The sequence below is a fragment of the Stenella coeruleoalba genome (genome assembly GCF_951394435.1).
Source record: "Stenella coeruleoalba genome assembly, contig: scaffold_50, whole genome shotgun sequence".
Lineage (NCBI taxonomy): Eukaryota > Metazoa > Chordata > Mammalia > Artiodactyla > Delphinidae > Stenella > Stenella coeruleoalba.
In genome coordinates, this window is record NW_027645987.1 from 1,423,358 (window position 1) to 1,446,947 (window position 23,590).

General features: G+C 44.8%; 1 long non-coding RNA gene across 10 annotated transcripts in view; it reads right to left on the minus strand.

Annotated features, from left to right (window-relative positions):
- Positions 1-23,590, minus strand: part of LOC307181410 — a 1,574,020-nt gene that overhangs the window by 1,256,496 nt on the left and 293,934 nt on the right. The window contains exon 2 of one of the 10 annotated variants that reach the window (XR_013826714.1): positions 10,462-10,547. The exons of the other annotated variants lie outside the window; for them this stretch is intronic. This is a non-coding gene — a long non-coding RNA (uncharacterized lncRNA). The remainder of the gene's footprint in view (positions 1-10,461; positions 10,548-23,590) is intronic. 10 annotated transcript variants of the gene reach the window in all.

Sequence of the window (23,590 nt, forward strand, 5' to 3'; positions counted from 1 at the left end):
ATGATCAACCATGTGATCGGGAGACGTGTTCAAATATGTCTCAGTTTTCCTCCCCTGGTACTCGGGTGCAACATTCCAGACGCTTTACTAACACTCTCCCCACTTGGAGAGTCAGTGTCTTTAACCTCCTGTTTGGCCCAGTTTGCAATTTCTGCGGAAGATGAACAGGAATAGCGAGAACCAATGAGAGACTAGCTGGAGGTGTCTGGACGGGCAAATTTAACTCTCATTTCCCACCAGGAAGAGGAATTAACCAAAGGCTCAGCGTGCCGTGCCGGAACCAGATTAGGGTCTGAAGCCATCCTGCGGTGTTGCGGCCAGCTCAAAAGAAAGCGAGTTGAAGAAAGGAGCTCAGGGGCACTGTAATTCACAAACCTGCAGAGTTATAAATGACAGCTATCGTCCAAAAATATACTGAAGTAAGGCTGCCATGAGGAGTTGAAAGTGGGGCAGAATTGCAGGAAACCCATTTCAGGAGGTAGACTGGAATTGCATTGAAAGCATAGGAAAAGAGGCAGAACGTCCACAATGATGCACTTGGCCAAAAAGGGCGTATGCGTTTTTTCCTGAATATATTCAGGAAAAAACGCATACGCCCTTTTTGGCCAACCAAGCAAGCTTGCAAAGGAAATCTGCACTACAATGAAGTCTCACTTCCCCCCGGTCAAAAGGGCCATCTGAAAAAAGTGTAAAATCCAGAAAGGCAACAGGCCATGGAGCACTGGGAGCCTTGTTATGCTGATGGGCGGGATGTAAATTGCCAACAGACACTCGGGAGAAGTGTATGGTGTTTCCTGAAACATCTAAAAAACAAAGCAACAGAGCCTAGGGCACTTCCACTTATGGTCCTATAGCTTAGGGAAATTAAAATCAAAAAGACACAGCCACCCCAAAGTTTGGAACGGCTCTGTTTACAAGAACCTCGTTTACAGTACAAGTTCAACATCGCAGAAAGTGAAAAATGGATAAACAACTTGTGGTACTTACGTACAATGCAGTATCACTCAGCAATGAAATCTATGTCATCAGGGCCGTAGCAGCATAATGAGTGGATTCAGGTATGATGATTCTAACTGAAATAAGTCACACAGAAAAAGAAACATCATAAGATATCACTAATACACGGAATGTAAACTTGGCTACACAGGAACTGAATTCCAAAACAGAACAGGTTCTCAAATTTAGAAAACCAACTTATGCTTGCTTAAGGGGAAAGGTGAGTTGGGGTGCTGCATAAAACCAGAGATTGAAATGAGCACAGATAAAGTTCCTTAAGCCAAATATGGAATAGACAAGAGCTACTCCTTGCTCAACGAAATGGACTCAACACCGCATATTAAACGCCTAAGAATGTACCTGACTAGTAAGTATCTTAAAACCTATGGATTGCTATGTCTCCGAAAGAGAATCAAGCATGTGTACAGGGGCATAAACGCAACAGTGATAGGATTGGAGAGGTTCGGTGAGCAAATGAAGACCCTTTGAAGTCATATTGCATGGTACCCATTCTACGGGTTTCAACTACCCAGGTTTTAGGTATTCTTCCTTCAGCTAAAACATGCATGTGGAACCCAGAGTATGATCAACCATGTGATCGGGAAACGTGTTCAAATATGTCTCAGTTTTCGTACCCTGGTACTCGGGTGCAACATTCCAGACGCTTTACTAACACTCTCCCGACTTGGAGGGTCAGTGTCTTTAACCTCCTGATTGGCCCAGTTTGCAATTTCTGCGGAAGATGAACAGGAATAGCGAGAACCAATGAGAGACTAGCTGGAGGTGTCTGGACGGGCAAATTTAACTCTCATTTCCCACCAGGAAGAGGAATTAACCAAAGGCTCAGCGTGCCGTGCCGGAACCAGATTAGGGCCTGAAGCCATCCTGCGGTGTTGCGGCCAGCTCACAAGAAAGCGAGTTGAAGAAAGGAGCTCAGGGGCACTGTAATTCACAAACCTGCAGAGTTATAAATGACAGCTATCGTCCAAAAATAGACTGAAGTAAGGCTGCCAAGAGGACTTGAAAGCGGGGCAGAATTGCAGGAAACCGATTTCAGGAGGTAGACTGGAATTGCATTGAAAGCATAGGAAAAGAGGCAGAACGTCCACAATGATGCACTTGGCCAAAAAGGGCATATGCGTTTTTTCCTGAATATATTCAGGAAAAAACGCATACGCCCTTTTTGGCCAACCAAGCAAGCTTGCAAAGGAAATCTGCACTACAATGAAGTCTCACTTCCCCCCGGTCAAAAGGGCCATCTGAAAAAAGTGTAAAATCCAGAAAGGCAGGACAGGCCATGGAGAACTGGGAGCCTTGTTATGCTGATGGGCGGGATGTAAATTGCCAACAACCACTCGGGAGAAGTGTATGGTGTTTCCTGAAACATCTAAAAAACAAAGCAACAGAGCCTAGGCACTGCACTTATGGTCCTATAGCTTAGGGAAATTAAAATAAAAAAGACACAGCCACCCCAAAGTTTGGGACGCCTCCGTTTACAAGAACCTCGTTTACCGTACAAGTTCAATATCACAGAAAGTGAAAAATGGATAAAGAACTTGTGGTACTTACGTACAATGCAGTATCACTCAGCAATGAAATCTATGTCATCAGGCCCGTAGCAGCATAATGAGTGGATTCAGGTACGATGATTCTAACTGAAATAAGTCACACAGAAAAAGAAACATCATAAGATATCACTAATACACAGAATGTAAACTTGGCTACACAGGAACTGAATTCCAAAACAGAACAGGGTCTCAAATTTTTAGAAAACCAACTTATGCTTGCTTAAGGGGAAAGGTGAGTTGGGGTGCTGCATAAAACCAGAGATTGAAATGAGCACAGATAAAGTTCCTTAAGCCAAATATGGAATAGACAAGAGCTACTCCTTGCTCAACGAAATGGACTCAACACCCCATATTAAACGCCTAAGAATGTACCTGACTAGTAAGTATCTTAAAACCTATGGATTGCTATGTCTCCAAAAGAGAATCAAGCGTGTGTACAGGGGCATAAACGCAGCAGTGATAGGATTGGAGAGGTTCGGTGAGCAAATGAAGACCCTTTGAAGTCATATTTCATGGGACCCATTCCATGGGTCTCAACTCTCCAGGTTTAAGGTATTCTTCCTTCAGCTAAAACATGCATGTGGAACCCAAGTATGATCAACCATGTGAACGGGAGATGTGTTCAAATATGTCTCAGTTTTCCTCCCCTGGTACTCGGGTGCAACATTCCAGACGCTTTATTAACACTCTCCCCACTTGGAGAGTCAGCGCCTTTAACCTCCTGTTTGGCTCAGTTTGCAATTTCTGCGGAAGATGAACAGGAATAGCGAGAACCAATGAGAGGCTAGCTGGAGGTGTCTGGACGGGCAAATTTAACTCTCATTTCCCACCAGGAAGAGGAAATAACCAAAGGCTCAGTGTGCCGTGCCGGAACCAGATTAGGGCCTGAAGCCATCCTGCGGTGTTGCTGCCAGCTCAAAAGAAACCGAGTTGAAGAAAGGAGCTCAGGGGCACTGTAATTCACAAACCTGCACAGTCATAAATGACAGCTATCGTCCAAAAATAGACTGAAGTAAGGCTGCCAAGAGGACTTGAAAGTGGGGCAGAATTGCAGGAAACCGATTTCAGGAGGTAGACTGGAATTGCATTGAAAGCATAGGAAAAGAGGCAGAACGTCCACAATGATGCACTTGGCCAAAAAGGGCGTATGCGTTTTTTCCTGAATATATTCAGGAAAAAACGCATACGCCCTTTTTGGCCAACCAAGCAAGCTTGCAAAGGAAATCTGCACTACAATGAAGTCTCACTTCCCCCCGGTCAAAAGGGCCATCTGAAAAAAGTGTAAAATCCAGAAAGGCAGGACAGGCCATGGAGAACTGGGAGCCTTGTTATGCTGATGGGCGGGATGTAAATTGCCAACAACCACTCGGGAGAAGTGTATGGTGTTTCCTGAAACATCTAAAAAACAAAGCAACAGAGCCTAGGGCACTGCCACTTATGGTCCTATAGCTTAGGGAATTTAAAATCAAAAAGACACAGCCACCCCAAATTTTCGAACGGCTCTGTTTACAAGAACCTCGTTTTCAGTACAAGTTCAACATCGCAGAAAGTGAAAAATGGATAAAGAAGTTGTGGTATTTACTTACAAAGCAATATCACTCAGTAATGAAATCTGTGTCATCAGGCCCTTAGCAGCACAATGAGTGGATTCAGGTATGATGATTCTAACTGAAATAAGTCACACAGAAAAAGAAACACCATAAGATATCAGTAATACACGGAATGTAAACTTGGCTACACAGGAACTGAATTACAGAACAGAACAGGGTCTCAAATTTAGAAAACCAACTTATGCTTGCTTAAGGGTAAAGGTGAGTTGGGGTGCTGCATAAAACCAGAGATTGAAATGAGCACAGATAAAGTTCCTTAAGCCAAATATGGAATAGACAAGAGCTACTCCTTGCTCAACGAAATGGACTCAACACCGCATATTAAATGCCTAAGAATGTACCTGATTTGTAAGTATCTTAAAACCTATGGATTGCTATGTCTCCAAAAGAGAATCAAGCATGTGTACAGGGGCATAAATGCAGCAGTGGTAGGATTGGAGAGGTTCGGTGAGCAAATGAAGACCCTTTGAAGTCATATTGCATGGTACCCATTCCACGGGTTTCAACTACCCAGGTTTAAGGTATTCTTCCTTCAGCTAAAACATGCATGTGGAACCTAGAGTATGATCAACCATGTGATCGGGAGACGTGTTCAAATATGTCTCAGTTTTCGTACCCTGGTACTCGGGTGCAACATTCCAGACGCTTTACTAACACTCTCCCCACTTGGAGAGTCAGTCCCTTTAACCTCCTGTTTGGTCCAGTTTGCAATTTCTGCGGAAGATGAACAGGAATAGCGAGAACCAATGGAGACTAGCTGGAGGTGTCTGGACGGGCAAATTTAACTCTCATTTCCTACCAGGAAGAGGAATTAACCAAAGGCTCAGCGTGCCATGCCAGAACCAGATTAGGGCCTGAAGCCATCCTGCGGTGTTGCGCCCAGCTCAAAAGAAGGCGAGTTAAGAAAGGAGCTCAGGGGCACTGTAATTCACAAACCTGCAGAGTTATAAATGACAGCTATCGTCCAAAAATAGACTGAAGTAAGGCTGCCAAGAGGACTTGAAAGCGGGGCAGAATTGCAGGAAACCGATTTCAGGAGGTAGACTGGAATTGCATTGAAAGCATAGGAAAAGAGGCAGAACGTCCACAATGATGCACTTGGCCAAAAAGGGCGTATGCGTTTTTTCCTGAATATATTCAGGAAAAAACGCATACGCCCTTTTTGGCCAACCAAGCAAGCTTGCAAAGGAAATCTGCACTACAATGAAGTCTCACTTCCCCCTGGTCAAAAGGGCCATCTGAAAAAAGTGTAAAATCCAGAAAGGCAGGACAGGCCATGGAGAACTGGGAGCCTTGTTATGCTGATGGGCGGGATGTAAATTGCCAACAACCACTCGGGAGAAGTGTATGGTGTTTCCTGAAACATCTAAAAAACAAAGCAACAGAACCTAGGGCACTTCCACTTATGGTCCTATAGCTTAGGGAAATTAAAATCAAAAAGACACAGCCACCCCAAAGTTTGGGACGCCTCTGTTTACAAGAACCTCGTTTACATTACAAGTTCAACATCGCAGAAAGTGAAAAATGGATAAAGAACTTGTGGTATTTACTTACAATGCAGTATCACTCAGCAATGAAATCTGTGTCATCAGGCCCTTAGCAGCACAATGAGTGGATTCAGGTATGATGATTCTAACTGAAATAAGTCACACAGAAAAAGAAACATCATAAGATATCAGTAATACACGGAATGTAAACTTGGCTACACAGGAACTGAATTACAGAACAGAACAGGGTCTCAAATTTAGAAAACCAACTTATGCTTGCTTAAGGGTAACGGTGAGTTGGGGTGCTGCATAAAACCAGAGATTGAAATGAGCACAGATAAAGTTCCTTAAGCCAAATATGGAATAGACAAGAGCTACTCCTTGCTCAACGAAATGGACTCAACACCGCATATTAAACGCCTAAGAATGTACCTGACTTGTAAGTATCTTAAAACCTATGGATTGCTATGTCTCTGAAAGAGAATCAAGCATTTGTACAGGGGCATAAACGCAGCAGTGATAGGATTGGAGAGGTTCAGTGAGCAAATGAAGACCCTTTGAAGTCATATTGCATGGTACCCATTCCACGGGTTTCAACTACCCAGGTTTAAGGTATTCTTCCTTCAGCTAAAACATGCATGTGGAACCTAGAGTATGATCAACCATGTGATCGGGAGACGTGTTCAAATATGTCTCAGTTTTCGTACCCTGGTACTCGGGTGCAACATTCCAGACGCTTTACTAACACTCTCCCCACTTGGAGGGTCAGCGCCTTTAACCTCCTGTTTGGCCCAGTTTGCAATTTCTGCGCAAGATGAACAGGAATAGCGAGAACCAATGAGAGACTAGCTGGAGGTGTCTGGACGGGCAAATTTAACTCTCATTTCCCACCAGGAAGAGGAATTAACCAAAGGCTCAGCGTGCCGTGCCGGAACCAGATTAGGGCCTGAAGCCATCCTGCGGTGTTGCGGCCAGGTCACAAGAAAGCGAGTTGAAGAAAGGAGCTCAGGGGCACTGTAATTCACAAACCTGCAGAGTTATAAATGACAGCTATAGTCCAAAAATATACTGAGGTAAGGCTGCCAAGAGGACTTGAAAGCGGGGCAGAATTGCAGGAAACCGATTTCAGGAGGTAGACTGGAATTGCATTGAAAGCATAGGAAAAGAGGCAGAACGTCCACAATGATGCACTTGGCCAAAAAGGGCGTATGCGTTTTTTCCTGAATATATTCAGGAAAAAACGCATACGCCCTTTTTGGCCAACCAAGCAAGCTTGCAAAGGAAATCTGCACTACAATGAAGTCTCACTTCCCCCCGGTCAAAAGGGCCATCTGAAAAAAGTGTAAAATCCAGAAAGGCAGGACAGGCCATGGAGAACTGGGAGCCTTGTTATGCTGATGGGCGGGATGTAAATTGCCAAGAACCACTTGGGAGAAGTGTATGGTGTTTCCTGAAACATCTAAAAAACAAAGCAACAGAGCCTAGGGCACTTCCACTTATGGTCCTATAGCTTAGGGAATTTAAAATCAAAAAGACACAGCCACCCCAAAGTTTGGAACGGCTCTGTTTACAAGAACCTCGTTTACAGTACAAGTTCAACATCGCAGAAAGTGAAAAATGGATAAAGAACTTGTGGTATTTACTTACAATGCAGTATCACTCAGCAATGAAATCTGTGTCATCAGGCCCTTAGCAGCACAATGAGTGGATTCAGGTATGATGATTCTAACTGAAATAAGTCACACAGAAAAAGAAACATCATAAGATATCAGTAATACACGGAATGTAAACTTGGCTACACAGGAACTGAATTACAGAACAGAACAGGGTCTCAAATTTAGAAAACCAACTTATGCTTGCTTAAGGGTAAAGGTGAGTTGGGGTGCTGCATAAAACCAGAGATTGAAATGAGCACAGATAAAGTTCCTTAAGCCAAATATGGAATAGACAAGAGCTACTCCTTGCTCAACGAAATGGACTCAACACCGCATATTAAACGCCTAAGAATGTACCTGACTTGTAAGTATCTTAAAACCTATGGATTGCTATGTCTCCGAAAGAGAATCAAGCATGTGTACAGGGGCATAAATGCAGCAGTGATAGGATTGGAGAGGTTCGGTGAGCAAATGAAGACCCTTTGAAGTCATATTGCATGGTACCCATTCCACGGGTTTCAACTACCCAGGTTTAAGGTATTCTTCCTTCAGCTAAAACATGCATGTGGAACCTAGAGTATGATCAACCATGTGATCGGGAGACGTGTTCAAATATGTCTCAGTTTTCGTACACTGGTACTCGGGTGCAGCATTCCAGACGCTTTACTAACACTCTCCCGACTTGGAGAGTCAGTCCCTTTAACCTCCTGTTTGGTCCAGTTTGCAATTTCTACGGAAGATGAACAGGAATAGCGAGAACCAATGGAGACTAGCTGGAGGTGTCTGGACGGGCAAATTTAACTCTCATTTCCCACCAGGAAGAGGAATTAACCAAAGGCTCAGCGTGCCGTACCGGAACCAGATTAGGGCCTGAAGCCATCCTGCGGTGTTGCGGCCAGCTCAAAAGAAAGCGAGTTGAAGAAAGGAGCTCAGGGGCACTGTAATTCACAAACCTGCAGAGTTATAAATGACAGCTATCGTCCAAAAATAGACTGAAGTAAGGCTGCCAAGAGGACTTGAAAGCGGGGCAGAATTGCAGGAAACCGATTTCAGGAGGTAGACTGGAATTGCATTGAAAGCATAGGAAAAGAGGCAGAACGTCCACAATGATGCACTTGGCCAAAAAGGGCGTATGCGTTTTTTCCTGAATATATTCAGGAAAAAACGCATACGCCCTTTTTGGCCAACCAAGCAAGCTTGCAAAGGAAATCTGCACTACAATGAAGTCTCACTTCCCCCCGGTCAAAAGGGCCATCTGAAAAAAGTGTAAAATCCAGAAAGGCAGGACAGGCCATGGAGAACTGGGAGCCTTGTTATGCTGATGGGCGGGATGTAAATTGCCAACAACCACTCGGGAGAAGTGTATGGTGTTTCCTGAAACATCTAAAAAACAAAGCAACAGAGCCTAGGGCACTTCCACTTATGGTCCTATAGCTTAGGGAATTTAAAATCAAAAAGACACAGCCACCCCAAATTTTCGAACGGCTCTGTTTACAAGAACCTCGTTTACAGTACAAGTTCAACATCGCAGAAAGTGAAAAATGGATAAAGAACTTGTGGTATTTACTTACAATGCAGTATCACTCAGCAATGAAATCTGTGTCATCAGGCCCTTAGCAGCACAATGAGTGGATTCAGGTATGATGATTCTAACTGAAATAAGTCACACAGAAAAAGAAACATCATAAGATATCAGTAATACACGGAATGTAAACTTGGCTACACAGGAACTGAATTACAGAACAGAACAGGGTCTCAAATTTAGAAAACCAACTTATGCTTGCTTAAGGGTAAAGGTGAGTTGGGGTGCTGCATAAAACCAGAGATTGAAATGAGCACAGATAAAGTTCCTTAAGCCAAATATGGAATAGACAAGAGCTACTCCTTGCTCAACGAAATGGACTCAACACCGCATATTAAACGCCTAAGAATGTACCTGACTTGTAAGTATCTTAAAACCTATGGATTGCTATGTCTCCGAAAGAGAATCAAGCATGTGTACAGGGGCATAAACGCAGCAGTGATAGGATTGGAGAGGTTCGGTGAGCAAATGAAGACCCTTTGAAGTCATATTGCATGGTACCCATTCCACGGGTTTCAACTACCCAGGTTTAAGGTATTCTTCCTTCAGCTAAAACATGCATGTGGAACCTAGAGTATGATCAACCATGTGATCGGGAGACGTGTTCAAATATGTCTCAGTTTTCGTACACTGGTACTCGGGTGCAGCATTCCAGACGCTTTACTAACACTCTCCCGACTTGGAGAGTCAGTCCCTTTAACCTCCTGTTTGGTCCAGTTTGCAATTTCTACGGAAGATGAACAGGAATAGCGAGAACCAATGGAGACTAGCTGGAGGTGTCTGGACGGGCAAATTTAACTCTCATTTCCCACCAGGAAGAGGAATTAACCAAAGGCTCAGCGTGCCGTACCGGAACCAGATTAGGGCCTGAAGCCATCCTGCGGTGTTGCGGCCAGCTCAAAAGAAAGCGAGTTGAAGAAAGGAGCTCAGGGGCACTGTAATTCACAAACCTGCAGAGTTATAAATGACAGCTATCGTCCAAAAATAGACTGAAGTAAGGCTGCCAAGAGGACTTGAAAGCGGGGCAGAATTGCAGGAAACCGATTTCAGGAGGTAGACTGGAATTGCATTGAAAGCATAGGAAAAGAGGCAGAACGTCCACAATGATGCACTTGGCCAAAAAGGGCGTATGCGTTTTTTCCTGAATATATTCAGGAAAAAACGCATACGCCCTTTTTGGCCAACCAAGCAAGCTTGCAAAGGAAATCTGCACTAAAATGAAGTCTCACTTCCCCCCGGTCAAAAGGGCCATCTGAAAAAAGTGTAAAATCCAGAAAGGCAGGACAGGCCATGGACAACTGGGAGCCTTGTTATGCTGATGGGCGGGATGTAAATTGCCAACAACCACTTGGGAGAAGTGTATGGTGTTTCCTGAAACATCTAAAAAACAAAGCAACAGAGCCTAGGGCACTTCCACTTATGGTCCTATAGCTTAGGGAAATTAAAATCAAAAAGACACAGCCACCCCAAAGTTTGGAACGGCTCTGTTTACAAAACCTCGTTTAAAGTACAAGTTCAACATCGCAGAAAGTGAAAAATGGATAAAGAAGTTGTGGTATTCACTTAAAAAGCAATATCACTCAGCAATGAAATCTATGTCATCAGGCCCTTAGCAGCACAATGAGTGGATTCAGGTACGATGATTCTAACTGAAATAAGTCACACAGAAAAAGAAACATCATAAGATATCAGTAATACACGGAATGGAAACTTCGGTACACAGGAACTGAATTACAGAACAGAACAGGGTCTCAAATTTAGAAAACCAACTTATGCTTGCTTAAGGGTAAAGGTGAGTTGGGGTGCTGCATAAAACCAGAGATTGAAATGAGCACAGATAAAGTTCCTTAAGCCAAATATGGAATAGACAAGAGCTACTCCTTGCTCAACGAAATCGACTCAACACCGCATATTAAACGCCTAAGAATGTACCTGACTAGTAAGTATCTTAAAACCTATGGATTGCTATGTCTCCGAAAGAGAATCAAGCATGTGGACAGGGACATAAACGAAGCAGTGATAGGATTGGAGAGGTTCGGTGAGCAAATGAAGACCCTTTGAAGTCATATTGCATGGTACCCATTCCACGGGTTTCAACTACCCAGGTTTTAGGTATTCTTCCTTCAGCTAAAACATGCATGTGGAACCCAAATATGATCAACCATGTGAACGGGAGACGTGTTCAAATATGTCTCAGTTTTCCTCCCCTGGTACTCGGGTGCAACATTCCAGACGCTTTACTAACACTCTCCCCACTTGGAAAGTGAGCGCCTTTAACCTCCTGTTTGGCCCAGTCTGCAATTTCTGCGGAAGATGAACAAGAATAGCGAGAACCAATGAGAGGCTAGCTGGAGGTGTCTGGACGGGCAAATTTAACTCTCATTTCCCACCAGGAAGAGGAAATAACCAAAGGCTCAGCGTGCCGTGCCGGAACCAGATTAGGGCCTGAAGCCATCCTGCGGTGTTGCGGCCAGGTCACAAGAAAGCGAGTTGAAGAAAGGAGCTCAGGGGCACTGTAATTCACAAACCTGCAGAGTTATAAATGACACCTATCGTCCAAAAATAGACTGAAGTAAGGCTGCCAAGAGGACTTGAAAGCGGGGCAGAATTGCAGGAAACCGATTTCAGGAGGTAGACTGGAATTGCATTGAAAGCATAGGAAAAGAGGCAGAACGTCCACAATGATGCACTTGGCCAAAAAGGGTGTATGCGTTTTTTCCTGAATATATTCAGGATAAAACGCATACGCCCTTTTTGGCCAACCAAGCAAGCTTGCAAAGGAAATCTGCACTACAATGAAGTCTCACTTCCCCCCGGTCAAAAGGGCCATCTGAAAAAAGTGTAAAATCCAGAAAGGCAGGACAGGCCATGGAGAACTGGAGGCCTTGTTATGCTGAAGGGCGGGATATAAATTGCCAACAAACACTCGGGAGAAGTGTATGGTGTTTCCTGAAACATCTAAAAAACAAAGCAACAGAGCCTAGGGCACTTCCACTTATGGTCCTATAGCTTAGGGAATTTAAAATCAAAAAGACACAGCCACCCCAATGTTTCGAACGGTTCTGTTTACAAGAACCTCGTTTACAGTACAAGTTCAACATCGCAGAAAGTGAAAAATGGATAAAAAAGTTGTGGTATTTACTTACAAAGCAATATCACTCAGCAATGAAATCTGTGTCATCAGGCCCTTAGCAGCACAATGAGTGGATTCAGGTATGATGATTCTAACTGAAATAAGTCACACAGAAAAAGAAACATCATAAGATATCAGTAATACACGGAATGTAAACTTGGCTACACAGGAACTGAATTACAGAACAGAACAGGGTCTCAAATTTAGAAAACCAACTTATTCTTGCTTAAGGGTAAAGGTGAGTTGGGGTGCTGCATAAAACCAGAGATTGAAATGAGCACAGATAAAGGTCCTTAAGCCAAATATGGAATAGACAAGAGCTACTCCTTGCTCAACGAAATGGACTCAACACCCCATATTAAACGCCTAAGAATGTACCTGACTAGTAAGTATCTTAAAACCTATGGATTGCTATGTCTCCGAAAGAGAATCAAGCATGTGTACAGGGGCATAAACGCAGCAGTGATAGGATTGGAGAGGTTCGGAGAGCAAATGAAGACCCTTTGAAGTCATATTGCATGGTACCCATTCCACGGGTTTCAACTACCCAGGTTTTAGGTATTCTTCCTTCAGCTAAAACATGCATGTGGAACCCAGAGTATGATCAACCATGTGAACGGGAGACGTGTTCAAATATGTCTCAGTTTTCCTCCCCTGGTACTCGGGTGCAACATTCCAGACGCTTTACTAACACTCTCCCCACTTGGAGAGTCAGCGCCTTTAACCTCCTGTTTGGCCCAGTTTGCAATTTCTGCGGAAGATGAACAGGAATAGCGAGAACCAATGAGAGGCTAGCTGGAGGTGTCTGGACGGGCAAATTTAACTCTCATTTCCCACCAGGAAGAGGAAATAACCAAAGGCTCAGCGTGCCGTACCGGAACCAGATTAGGGCCTGAAGCCATCCTGCGGTGTTGCGGCCAGCTCAAAAGAAAGCGAGTTGAAGAAAGGAGCTCAGGGGCACTGTAATTCACAAACCTGCAGAGTTATAAATGACAGCTATCGTCCAAAAATAGACTGAAGTAAGGCTGCCAAGAGGACTTGAAAGCGGGGCAGAATTGCAGGAAACCGATTTCAGGAGGTAGACTGGAATTGCATTGAAAGCATAGGAAAAGAGGCAGAACGTCCACAATGATGCACTTGGCCAAAAAGGGCGTATGCGTTTTTTCCTGAATATATTCAGGAAAAAACGCATACGCCCTTTTTGGCCAACCAAGCAAGCTTGCAAAGGAAATCTGCACTACAATGAAGTCTCACTTCCCCCCGGTCAAAAGGGCCATCTGAAAAAAGTGTAAAATCCAGAAAGGCAGGACAGGCCATGGAGAACTGGGAGCCTTGTTATGCTGATGGGCGGGATGTAAATTGCCAACAACCACTTGGGAGAAGTGTATGGTGTTTCCTGAAACATCTAAAAAACAAAGCAACAGAGCCTAGGGCACTTCCACTTATGGTCCTATAGCTTAGGGAAATTAAAATCAAAAAGACACAGCCACCCCAAAGTTTGGGACGGCTCTGTTTACAAGAACCTCGTTTACAGTACAAGTTCAACATTGCAGAAAGTGAAAAATGGATAAAGAAGTTGTGGTATTTAGTTACAAAGCAATATCACTCAGCAATGAAATCTGTGTCATCAGGCCCTTAGCAGCACAATGAGTGGATTCAGGTATGATGATTCTAACTGAAATAAGTCACACAGAAAAAGAAACATCATAAGATATCAGTAATACACGGAATGTAAACTTGGCTACACAGGAACTGAATTACAGAACAGAACAGGGTCTCAAATTTAGAAAACCAACTTATGCTTGCTTAAGGGGAAAGGTGAGTTGGGGTGCTGCATAAAACCAGAGATTGAAATGAGCACAAAGTTCCTTAAGCCAAATATGGAATAGACAAGAGCTACTCCTTGCTCAACGAAGTGGACTCAACACCGCATATTAAACGCCTAAGAATGTACCTGACTAGTAAGTATCTTAAAACCTATAGATTGCTATGTCTCCGAAAGAGAATCAAGCATGTGTACAGGGGCATAAACGCAGCAGTGATAGGATTGGAGAGGTTCAGTGAGCAAATGAAGACCTTTGAAGTCATATTGCATGGTACCCATTCCACGGGTTTCAACTACACAGATTTTAGGTATTCTTCCTTCAGCTAAAACATGCATGTGGAACCCAGAGTATGATCAACCATGTGATCGGGAGACGTGTTCAAATATGTCTCAGTTTTCCTCCCCTGGTACTCGGGTGCAACATTCCAGACGCTTTACTAACACTCTCCCCACTTGGAGAGTCAGTCCCTTTAACCTCCTGTTTGGCCCAGTTTGCAATTTCTGCGGAAGATGAACAGGAATAGCGAGAACCAATGAGAGGCTAGCTGGAGGTGTCTGGACGGGCAAATTTAACTCTCATTTCCCACCAGGAAGAGGAAATAACCAAAGGCTCAGCGTGCCGTACCGGAACCAGATTAGGGCCTGAAGCCATCCTGCGGTGTTGCGGCCAGCTCAAAAGAAAGCGAGTTGAAGAAAGGAGCTCAGGGGCACTGTAATTCACAAACCTGCAGAGTTATAAATGACAGCTATCGTCCAAAAATAGACTGAAGTAAGGCTGCCAAGAGGACTTGAAAGCGGGGCAGAATTGCAGGAAACCGATTTCAGGAGGTAGACTGGAATTGCATTGAAAGCATAGGAAAAGAGGCAGAACGTCCACAATGATGCACTTGGCCAAAAAGGGCGTATGCGTTTTTTCCTGAATATATTCAGGAAAAAACGCATACGCCCTTTTTGGCCAACCAAGCAAGCTTGCAAAGGAAATCTGCACTACAATGAAGTCTCACTTCCCCCCGGTCAAAAGGGCCATCTGAAAAAAGTGTAAAATCCAGAAAGGCAGGACAGGCCATGGAGAACTGGGAGCCTTGTTATGCTGATGGGCGGGATGTAAATTGCCAACAACCACTCGGGAGAAGTGTATGGTGTTTCCTGAAACATCTAAAAAACAAAGCAACAGAACCTAGGGCACTTCCACTTATGGTCCTATAGCTTAGGGAAATTAAAATCAAAAAGACACAGCCACCCCAAAGTTTGGAACGGCTCTGTTTATAAGAACCTCGTTTACAGTACAAGTTCAACATTGCAGAAAGTGAAAAATGGATAAAGAAGTTGTGGTATTTAGTTACAAAGCAATATCACTCAGCAATGAAATCTGTGTCATCAGGCCCTTAGCAGCACAATGAGTGGATTCAGGTATGATGATTCTAACTGAAATAAGTCACACAGAAAAAGAAACATCATAAGATAACAGTAATACACGGAATGTAAACTTGGCTACACAGGAACTGAATTACAGAACAGAACAGGGTCTCAAATTTAGAAAACCAACTTATGCTTGCTTAAGGGGAAAGGTGAGTTGGGGTGCTGCATAAAACCAGAGATTGAAATGAGCACAAAGTTCCTTAAGCCAAATATGGAATAGACAAGAGCTACTCCTTGCTCAACGAAATGGACTCAACACCGCATATTAAACGCCTAAGAATGTACCTGACTAGTAAGTATCTTAAAACCTATAGATTGCTATGTCTCCGAAAGAGAATCAAGCATGTGTACAGGGGCATAAACGCAGCAGTGATAGGATTGGAGAGGTTCAGTGAGCAAATGAAGACCTTTGAAGTCATATTGCATGGTACCCATTCCACGGGTTTCAACTACGCAGATTTTAGGTATTCTTCCTTCAGCTAAAACATGCATGTGGAACCCAGAGTATGATCAACCATGTGATCGGGAGACGTGTTCAAATATGTCTCAGTTTTCCTCCCCTGGTACTCGGGTGCAACATTCCAGACGCTTTACTAACACTCTCCCCACTTGGAGAGTCAGCACCTTTAACCTCCTGTTTGGCCCAGTTTGCAATTTCTGCGGAAGATGAACAGGAATAGCGAGAACCAATGAGAGGCTAGCTGGAGGTGTCTGGACGGGCAAATTTAACTCTCATTTCCCACCAGGAAGAGGAATTAACCAAAGGCTCAGCATCCGGGCCGGAACCAGATTAGGGCCTGAAGCCATCCTGCGGTGTTGCGGCCAGCTCACAAGAAAGCGAGTGGAAGAAAGGAGCTCAGGGGCACTGTAATTCACAAACCTGCAGAGTTATAAATGACAGCAATCGTCCAAAAATAGACTGAAGTAAGGCTGCCAAGAGGACTTGAAAGCGGGGCAGAATTGCAGGAAACCGATTTCAGGAGGTAGACTGGAATTGCATTGAAAGCATAGGAAAAGAGGCAGAACGTCCACAATGATGCACTTGGCCAAAAAGGGCGTATGCGTTTTTTCCTGAATATATTCAGGAAAAAACGCATACGCCCTTTTTGGCCAACCAAGCAAGCTTGCAAAGGAAATCTGCACTACAATGAAGTCTCACTTCCCCCCGGTCAAAAGGGCCATCTGAAAAAAGTGTAAAATCCAGAAAGGCAGGACAGGCCATGGAGAACTGGGAGCCTTGTTATGCTGATGGGCGGGATGTAAATTGCCAACAACCACTTGGGAGAAGTGTATGGTGTTTCCTGAAACATCTAAAAAACAAAGCAACAGAGCCTAGGGCACTTCCACTTATGGTCCTATAGCTTAGGGAAATTAAAATCAAAAAGACACAGCCACCCCAAAGTTTGGGACGGCTCTGTTTACAAGAACCTCGTTTACAGTACAAGTTCAACATTGCAGAAAGTGAAAAATGGATAAAGAAGTTGTGGTATTTAGTTACAAAGCAATATCACTCAGCAATGAAATCTGTGTCATCAGGCCCTTAGCAGCACAATGAGTGGATTCAGGTATGATGATTCTAACTGAAATAAGTCACACAGAAAAAGAAACATCATAAGATATCAGTAATACACGGAATGTAAACTTGGCTACACAGGAACTGAATTACAGAACAGAACAGGGTCTCAAATTTAGAAAACCAACTTATGCTTGCTTAAGGGGAAAGGTGAGTTGGGGTGCTGCATAAAACCAGAGATTGAAATGAGCACAAAGTTCCTTAAGCCAAATATGGAATAGACAAGAGCTACTCCTTGCTCAACGAAGTGGACTCTACACCGCATATTAAACGCCTAAGAATGTACCTGACTAGTAAGTATCTTAAAACCTATAGATTGCTATGTCTCCGAAAGAGAATCAAGCATGTGTACAGGGGCATAAACGCAGCAGTGATAGGATTGGAGAGGTTCAGTGAGCAAATGAAGACCTTTGAAGTCATATTGCATGGTACCCATTCCACGGGTTTCAACTACACAGATTTTAGGTATTCTTCCTTCAGCTAAAACATGCATGTGGAACCCAGAGTATGATCAACCATGTGATCGGGAGACGTGTTCAAATATGTCTCAGTTTTCCTCCCCTGGTACTCGGGTGCAACATTCCAGACGCTTTACTAACACTCTCCCCACTTGGAGAGTCAGTCCCTTTAACCTCCTGTTTGGCCCAGTTTGCAATTTCTGCGGAAGATGAACAGGAATAGCGAGAACCAATGAGAGGCTAGCTGGAGGTGTCTGGACGGGCAAATTTAACTCTCATTTCCCACCAGGAAGAGGAAATAACCAAAGGCTCAGCGTGCCGTACCGGAACCAGATTAGGGCCTGAAGCCATCCTGCGGTGTTGCGGCCAGCTCAAAAGAAAGCGAGTTGAAGAAAGGAGCTCAGGGGCACTGTAATTCACAAACCTGCAGAGTTATAAATGACAGCTATCGTCCAAAAATAGACTGAAGTAAGGCTGCCAAGAGGACTTGAAAGCGGGGCAGAATTGCAGGAATCCGATTTCAGGAGGTAGACTGGAATTGCATTGAAAGCATAGGAAAAGAGGCAGAACGTCCACAATGATGCACTTGGCCAAAAAGGGCGTATGCGGTTTTTCCTGAATATATTCAGGAAAAAACGCATACGCCCTTTTTGGCCAACCAAGCAAGCTTGCAAAGGAAATCTGCACTACAATGAAGTCTCACTTCCCCCCGGTCAAAAGGGCCATCTGAAAAAAGTGTAAAATCCAGAAAGGCAGGACAGGCCATGGAGAACTGGGAGCCTTGTTATGCTGATGGGCGGGATGTAAATTGCCAACAACCACTCGGGAGAAGTGTATGGTGTTTCCTGAAACATCTAAAAAACAAAGCAACAGAACCTAGGGCACTTCCACTTATGGTCCTATAGCTTAGGGAAATTAAAATCAAAAAGACACAGCCACCCCAAAGTTTGGAACGGCTCTGTTTATAAGAACCTCGTTTACAGTACAAGTTCAACATTGCAGAAAGTGAAAAATGGATAAAGAAGTTGTGGTATTTAGTTACAAAGCAATATCACTCAGCAATGAAATCTGTGTCATCAGGCCCTTAGCAGCACAATGAGTGGATTCAGGTATGATGATTCTAACTGAAATAAGTCACACAGAAAAAGAAACATCATAAGATAACAGTAATACACGGAATGTAAACTTGGCTACACATGAACTGAATTACAAAACAGAACAGGGTCTCAAGTTTAGAAAACCAACTTATGCCTGCTTAAGGGGGAAGGTGAGTTGGGGTGCTGCATAAAAGCAGAGTTTGAAATTAGCACAGATACCGTTCCATAAGCCAAATATGGAATAGACAAGAGCTACCCCTTGCTCAACGAAATGGATTCAACAATGAGGTATCACCTCACACCTGGTAGAATAGGTATCATTGAAAATCTACAAACAAAAAATGCTGGAAAGGGTGTGGAGAAAAGGAACCCTCTTCCACTATTGTTGGGAATATAAATTGATACAGTCATTATGGAGAACAATATGGAATTTCTTAAGAAACTAACAATAGAATTACCATATGATACAGCAATCCCAGTACTGGACATATACCCAGACAAAACCATAAATCAAAAAGAGTCATTCACCGCAATGTTCATTGCATCACTATTTACAATATCGAGGTAATGGAAGCAACCTAAATGCCCACAGACAGACGAATGCATAAAGCTGTGGTACATATATAAAATGGAATATTACTAAGCCATGAAAAGGAATGAAATTGGGTCATTTGTAGAGACGTCGATGGATCTAGAGACTGTCATACAGAGTGAAGTAAGTCAGAAAGAGAAAAACAAATCTTGTATATTCATGCATATATGTGGAACCTAGAAAAACTGTACAGATTAACCATTTTGCAAGGCATAAATAGAGCAACAGATGTAGACAACAAACGTATGGACAACAAGGGGGGAAAGCTGTTGGGGGGGTGGTGGTGGGAGGAGTTGAGAGACTGGGATTGGCATGTATACATTTATATGTATAAAATAGATAACCAATAAGAACCTGCTGTATAAAAATATAAAATAAAATTCAAAATTAAAAAGAAATAAAATTTAAAAAATAAAACAGAAAAAACAATTATTCCCTGCACATACATGTATTTATATGAATAAATTATTTCCATGCTTATATCTGTAAATACAAAAAAGAGGAATAAAATCTACCTTGAACCAAAAACGAAAAAGAGAAAAAAAACACAGAACCCACCAGTTACACAGAGGAAAACCGTATCAGGGCACTTGCTCCAGTTGTAAACAATTCTGAAGTTGGTCAGTGGTGGGGAATCGTCTCCCATTCAGCCAGCAGCCCCCACGCAACAAGCGTCCTCATTGCAAAGCTGGGGCACCGTGCCGAGGCATCTGTGAGTAAACGTGAGCTGAGCCCCAGGCCAGGTGCTGCTGAACTATTCCCACCCGTCCCAGGTAAAACACCTGAATATATACAAGGACTTGAAAGCCTAGAGGAAGGGCCATAGAGCCACACGAGTGACAGCATGCCGGCCGACTTGGTGCCTGCAGGCCAGCCAGGATGGTCCTGGCCCTGGGTGCTCTTCTGGAAGATTTCCATTTCCCTGCCTGAGATACCCGTCCTGTCCCTGCCCCCACTGCTTTTTTCCTTCCTCACCTCTGCCCAGGGAGAAATTCCAGCAGCAGGTATGGGTGACACATCCTCTTCTTTAGCAGGTGGCAGCCTGGCAACTGCTGCAGAAAGTCCAGCAGAGCCCCACTCACACTGGGCCACCCACAAAGCCGTGGCCTCTCACTCCCTCCCACCAGCCCAGCCCCGAGACTGCTGACAGGGCAGAGAAAATGGCGTCAGGCACGGCTGCAGGGGCTCTTGCTGCCTGGAGTGGTATTTATATTGATCTCAACCCAGGCACACCTGGGGAGGGCTGGCCGGCACAGTAAGGCTGCCCAGGTCAGCCAATCATCACCCCTCAGGGGCTCACAGTTGCAGAAAATGGAACTTGCTGAACCGGCCAGGTCCAAGGAACAGGTGTGGGCTCCTGAGAGTCAGGATAGACAAGGGGCTGCAGCTTTGGCTTGTTTTCTAATCATTTTATCTGGCCCATGAGTGGGAGACAACTTCAAGAAAACCCTCTCCTAATGAGAGGAACCCAGGAGTCAGGCAGAGGAGGGGTGGGTGGTGGTTGGAGACAGAGGCCTGGTGCCCCGGGTGCAGTGGAAGTCTCTGGAAGACCAGGTGGAGGGAGGCCTCACGGAGTGATGCCCAGGGTCACAGACCTGTCGCAGCTGCTGTTTGTTAGTTCAAGTCCTGCTCTGAGGTGCTCTGTGTCAGCTCTGAGCGACAGGTGAGCTGGGGGTGCTCTGCAATGAGGGCTATGTGCACGGTTCCTGTGTGCCCAGCCCTGCCACGGTACCTGCAAGGGTAGCTCTGTATCCTGGGAGGGACCTGACCACGAGAGCCCCGTGGGCTGGGGTGGGGGTGGGGTACCTGCCCAGGTGAGCTCCATATTCTGGGATTGGTCTGACCACGAGAGCCCCATGGGCTGCTGGGGACCTGGTAAAGGATGTCAGGACAGTCAGTGAAGCCACCGAGGATATACCTCCAGTTGCTCCTAATTCCTACACCCTGCTGGTCATTCTACCAACCACCAGGACATGGTATTCTGTATTAGTCTTCAATGATGCCTTCTTTTGTATTCCATTAGTCCCAGAGTCACAAGAAATTTTGGCTTGTGAGTGGCAGGACTCCACATACAACTAAAACAATACTTCCGGGCCGTCTGGCCCCAAGGGTGCAAAAATTCCCACACCATCTTTGGGGAAAGCTTAGCTAAAGACCTAAAAGTTCTACCTCTGGAAAAGGAAACCCTCCTTCAATATGCAGACGACATTCTGATCACCAGCCCTACTAAGGAGGCCTCTGAACTACCAAGCCAATAAAGGATAGAAGTTGTCCAAGAAAAAGCTCAAATATCACAGACTGCGGTGACCTGCCTGGGCTTCATTCTCACAGAAGGTCAGAGAAGCCCATCCCAGGAAAGGGAAGAAACCATTTTCAGCCTTACCCCTTTCTAAAACTAGAAGACAGCTTAGGGGTTCCTGGGGAGGCCAGGGTTTGCTGCTTCTGGATCCCTAACTACAGTCTACTAGCTGGGCCTCTATATGAAACACTGAAAGGAAAAGATGATGATCCTTTTGAATAGAATCCAGAAGTGGCCTTTCAAGAATGGAAAGAGCAGTCAATTCAGACCCTTGCCCTGGAACTCCCTAATTTAGCTAAACCCTTTGACCTTTACATTCCCGGTGAAAGGTGAATCGCCATTGGAGAATTAGTGCAAAAACTGGGACCGCTTGAAATGGAACAATGCAAGAATGCCATCCAGGTAGGATAAACTACGGTCACTAAGGGGCTTGGCCCACTGCCACATCTGGCCAAGATACTGGCGGTATCTAAAAACCTGGAAATCAGCAGCCCAAAAGGCCACCTCCCTCCTAAGGGAAAAGGACCCCACGTGGTGATCCTAACCACCAACCATGCCCTGAAGTTGCAGGGTTCGCTCCGTGGGCACACCGACCTCGAGTGAGGAGGCCCTCCAACTCCAACATCCAGAGAGATAACCGGGGGCAACAGGGCACCATGACGACTCGTGTGAACATCACTTGACCTGGAGTTTCTCTCATAAAACAACAAGAGTGTGTCCCAAAAGAGTAGACTACTGCTTGCAGGACTTACTGCACCCAGAGGGGAGCTAATAATCTTGGCGGGGGAACAGTATACCACACTGTCACCATAGAAGAGCCTACAGACACCGTGATGATGGTGGCCAATAAGACCGGCTGGACTCCTGTTTACTTCAAAAGGCTGTTGACTCAGTAGCCATCATGGTCCTTGGTCACCACTGACCCTGGACTGTCTGGGAGTTGAGCGGGCAGGGCTCTGACACCTGGTGCTGTTTGTACGTTAATTCAGGGGCCTAATTGAAGAAAGCGCAGACTACTGGTCAGAGCATCTAGGCTGGCAGAGACGGTCAGCCTAAGGTGGCCGAACAAATGTGGGGCGGGGTGAAACCGGCCCCCACAGCGTCTCTGCACATCTCTTTCCTGGACCCTTAAAGGTCATTAGAATCTATAACACTTCCAATGCTGGTGCTCAGGTGGACGAGCAGGGAGGCAGGGGTCCTGGGGACAATCAACGTCACCGGGAGGCTGCTGGGGAGAAGCTCTGACCCTCGCCCCAGGGTATGAGGGCTCCCAACTCAGCACTCAGCAGTTACAGAAGAAGGGTCTGCACCCTCAGCACTCCAAGAATGAGGAACGGGACAAAAGGCAGAGGAGGGGTTTGTCCCCAGCAAAGCCCATTAAAAATCCCTGGGAGATAAAAATAGAATCTGGGCAATAAAGTCAAGTCTAACCTTTTTTATCCTTTGTGCTTTGTCTAATTTCACGTGCTCCTAGGGTCCCGCATGCAGAGGTTCCACACCCGGCACTTCAGACCAGATTTCCTAGTGCAGAATGGCTGGGTCGACACCTCAGCTCCTGGGGCCCAGTGCAGACTCCACGATATAGAGCCTGAGCTACAGCCAACCCGGCCCTCGAGAGCTCCGCCGCCTCCCTCCCTCCCACTGACTCTGACAGGATCTCTACACAGCAGCCCAGCCCACAGCCCACGGGGTAGTGCATGCTCTCACCTCTCCATTCTCTGATCAAAATATAAAGTTTCCTTTGCTTGTGAACCAAACTCAGTCTCGATCTGTTGGCCCCAATGACACTGGGCAGGGGGACACTTGTTGGGGTCCACTCTGGAGGATCAGTAACAGAAATTGAGACTATTGTAACCTCAATGAACAGATGTGTGAGCCAAACTGTAGTTAACATAGAACAGTGTATAAGGCTCGGGTAAAATAAGATGTTTTTAACACTTCCATTTGATATTTCCATCACTTTTTATAAGCAAGTTCAGTGAAAAGGTTTGTCTTATTTGTCAGGTCAATATTAGAGAAACAAAGTGATTTCTTTCCAAGGATGTACAGCTAATAATCTTGGTTAAACCTTCAATCTTGTTTTAAATGCTTTTCCATTGAAAATGATACCTCTCTTTCAGCTCCCCCATTTCTGAGAAGTATAAAATCTTATAATTTATTATTACCAAAGGGGAAAGGTGGGAGGAGGGATAAATTAACAGTTTGGAATGAACACATACACACTGCTATGTATAAAATAGATCATCAACAAGGAACTACTGTATAGCACAGGGAACTACACTCAACATTTTGCAAT